Source organism: Tupaia chinensis, unplaced genomic scaffold (assembly GCF_000334495.1).
Source record: "Tupaia chinensis unplaced genomic scaffold, TupChi_1.0 Scaffold000475_1, whole genome shotgun sequence".
Taxonomy (NCBI): domain Eukaryota; kingdom Metazoa; phylum Chordata; class Mammalia; order Scandentia; family Tupaiidae; genus Tupaia; species Tupaia belangeri.
Window position 1 is genome coordinate 170,231 of NW_006159984.1, and position 3,765 is coordinate 173,995.

Genomic DNA, 3,765 nt, shown 5'->3' on the forward strand with positions numbered 1-3,765 from the left:
AAGAGTAGTTTGGAACATTTAAATTGCTTACTTCAGAATAATTTGTTAAGATCAATAAAATGACAGAGCCATAGTTTTGCTTAGGTAAACTTATATAAGACAAGAGACTGTCAGCTCTATAGGGACCTAGAGATAATTTATTCTAACTCTCTCATGTTATAGATGGCAAAAATGAGGTCGACATAGAAGAAACTGCTTGCCCAAGACCACTCAGTAAGAATGGCAAAAAACCTGGGTGACCTTGATGCCTGTAGGGAAGAAAAATACCAATTCCTACTATTTGATTTTCAGATTAAAAATTCACTTTGACTTTATTTTCTACAGGACATAAAGCTGGACATTATCAGTATATCATATGTGATGCATGTAAATGAAACTTTTAACCATTCATACTATGTGGGGCTCTGCTAGAACTATAGATTTTATACTTTTTTGCTTCCATTTCCAGATGGCGATATAACACAGTTCACAGGATATTTCTATGCTCTGGCAGGTGTCCTCAAGCCCCAGTTGGGCATACACAGGGTTTACATGCTTCTCTAGTGCAAGTGCTTGTGGAGTAATTGATTTATAAAAGCATGAAAAACTGCATAATATCCACATTTAGGATTGCACAATTTTAAGGACATGACAGTGAAAGAATAAAAATGCACTCAAACTACATTCTGTGATAATTAACTGCTTGCTGTTTTTGCTTCTGTACAAAAGCTTGCACCACTGCTTTAGAGAACAGCCCTGAGCTATGCAGACTGCTGGGGCGTGCCTCACTCCCTTGTATCAGCTCAGCTATGTGCAGAAAGTCAGGTCTCTGTAAATTGTGTTACCCCCCGGCCCTGAAAAGCCAGACATCTGCTAAACACCCCTGAAGGCTGTTTGTATAGATAAGAAGCCGGCACCAGACCACCGGACCAGTACCCCACTCCCTCATTCCTCACTCCCCCCTTCACCCCTCAAACCTGTGCCTATATAATCTGCATGTTTTTTTTGTTCGGGGCTCCACTTCCCTCTGAGTCTGTTGTGACCAGGAGTGGAGTCCTAGCGCACTAGCAATAAAGCCCTCTTGTGTTTTACAGCAAGGACTGACTCTTGTGGTTGATTGGGGTTGCCGTGACTCTCCTTGGACTGAAGGGTCACCGGCTATTTGAGTTGGGGGTCTTTCAACAGATACTATTGGGTGAGAGAGACAGATGGCTATTGAAGAGAGATGACTTTGGAATCTTGCATTCTCAAGATTTCATAGTTTGTGGGAAAGTCTGAAAGAAGCCAGGCTTGAAGATAGCAGTCATTTCCTCTAGGTCCTCTATGCCCTTCTCATCATAAGAAAAAGTAGCCTGATAAACTCAGTTACTCTTATGGGTTAGGGGGAAAAATTTCTCCTCCAGGTGACTGATATCTCTAAGGAGGTATCTGAGAAAAACTAAGCAGTTCTTTGTGGGGCAGAGGTGGAGGCAGGCAGCCCATAATTGGGAAATCCGGAGCCACCTTGGCCTGTGAGGAGTGGCTGCCTCTGAGCTTCTGCTGCTGGTCAAGGAGCAGTGAGTGCAGCTGCCCTAGTCTCATGGGGACCTGGTCCAAACCCACCAGCTGCTAGGAGAAAGAGCCAGACTCCTCAGAGGTGAGTCTGTTTAACAAATGGGACCCCACGATCTTCTGTATGTTCAGAAAAGAGAACTGGCAGTGACCTCCCCAAAGGATGGACCCATTTCCATTTTTGGTTCTGATGATACCATCACTTGTCACATTGAGGGCCTGAGGCACAGAGGTAATGGGGCCACCTGATTGATGCAGTATGATGGAACCCATACCAAAGCTGAAGTCCCCTTGATCATGAACTCTATACAATCCTTTTCTGACCACACTCAGTGTGGAAGGCTGGAAGTGCACCTCGTGGGAGGCTTCAGTGATGACAGGCAGTTGTCACAAAAACTCATTCGCCAATTTATTAGTGAATTTGACAGACAAGAGGACATTCACGTAGTAACACTGTGTGCAACAGAATTAAATGACCAGGAAGAAAATGAGAAACACTTTCCAATAATCTATGGTATAGATGTCAATATTAAAACCTTAGAGATTTACAGAGACCCTTTTCAAGACTGAGATTTGGAAGAGGAGCTGCATGCCACATGCGCCTTAGCAGGAGGACCAATAATTATCATTTATGATGCCAAGACAGAACAACATCGTATAGGACCATATTCCTGGATGCCATTTCCACATGTGGATTTCTGGTTGTAGCAAGATTATAAGCAAATATTAAGAGAACATTTCCACTACACCTTCGGTTGAGCCCCTCCACTTTGTTGAACATATTGGTTCTACCTTGATTTAAAAAAAAAAATCCATTTCCAACTAAAAAACAAAAAAAAGAATGCAGCTTTTTGGCCTGAGCAAAGATCATTGGCTAGGCCAGGAAGAATGCAAATTTGAACTCCATCCATTGAGTCTTAGGGACCTTCCTTACTCAGTGTCTCTTGAATATCTTTCCAAATAATATTTTATTTTGGCAAAGGCAAAAAGAAAAAGAAAGAAAGAACTCCTTTAGCTGCATTTCAGGCATTTCTGAGTGAGCTGTTTGGAGGCACAGAGATATTTTTTGTACCACAAATTCACTTTGAATAGATGCACAAGCAGTTTTGTTTGGTGTAACCTCCAAAGTCAGTGTGCTCCAGGGAGGAGAGATAGAGTTATGTTCCCAAGTAAGAAGCTTTGCTTTCCATAACTATTGCACTGTACATTCATTCTGCAATCTCTAACCCAGCTGTTAAAGGACTATCAGGGAATATTATTTCATACACATTAAGATGGACAGTATTTAAAAAATCCAGAAATTAACAAATGTTAACAAGGTTTTGGAAAATCTAGAGCCTTTGTGCATTGCCAGTGGGAACGTAAGTGGTATAGCCACTGTGTAAAGCTATATGGTGGCTCTTCAAAAAATTAAAATAGAATTACCATATGATCCATCAAGTCCATTTCTAGATGTGTACCAAAAATAATTGAAAGCAAGGACTCAAACAAATATTTGAGTAGTTCAGAAACTATTGTCTGATAGTAGTTGAAATTGATTCATATGATTTGGGAGCTAAATGAATTCTGAGATTTCCTGGTACAATATTTTTTTCCAAGTGTATCTTGAAGCCTATTGGCACCATTATCATCTAGAATCCTGGACCTGATGACTTGAAAATCATGCAGGAAGTGTGTGCGTGCATGCCCAATATCCCAGAGGGGAATATGAAGGAGGGAGGGGACTTTTAGGGTGGCCAGACCCCCTGGGGGGGGTTCTCATTTTCCCTTTCATTGTCTGTCTCTGACAAGCACACATGCTCTATGGCAAAAAAGAAAAACAAAAACAAACAAACAAACAAACAAAAAAAACCCTAAAATAAAATTTGTTTCAAAGATACTCCTTTTAAATGTTCATAGCAATTTAGTGATTATAAAAAAATAGAAACAACCCACATGTCCATCAAGAAATGAAGGGATTTGAAAAATGTGATATATACATATTATTCAACCTTAAAAAGGAATGACATTCTGACACATATTGCTATATGGGTGGACTTTGAAATTATGCTAAGCTAGATACTAAAAGGCAAACATTGTATGAGTCCATTTACATGAGGTACCTAGAATGACAAATTCATAGAGACAGAAAGTAGAAGTGTTGTTACCAAAGGCTAAGAGAAGGAGGGAATCAGGAACTATTGTTCAATAGGTATAAGATTTCAGTTGGAGTGATGAAATAGTTCTGGACCTGCA

The 3,765-nt window shown here is 40.4% G+C and overlaps 1 pseudogene; it reads left to right on the top strand.

Annotated features, from left to right (window-relative positions):
- Positions 1–7: 7 nt before the first annotated feature.
- Positions 8–3,319, top strand: LOC114009130 (protein N-terminal asparagine amidohydrolase pseudogene; annotated as a pseudogene).
- The last annotated feature ends 446 nt before the right edge of the window (positions 3,320–3,765 follow it).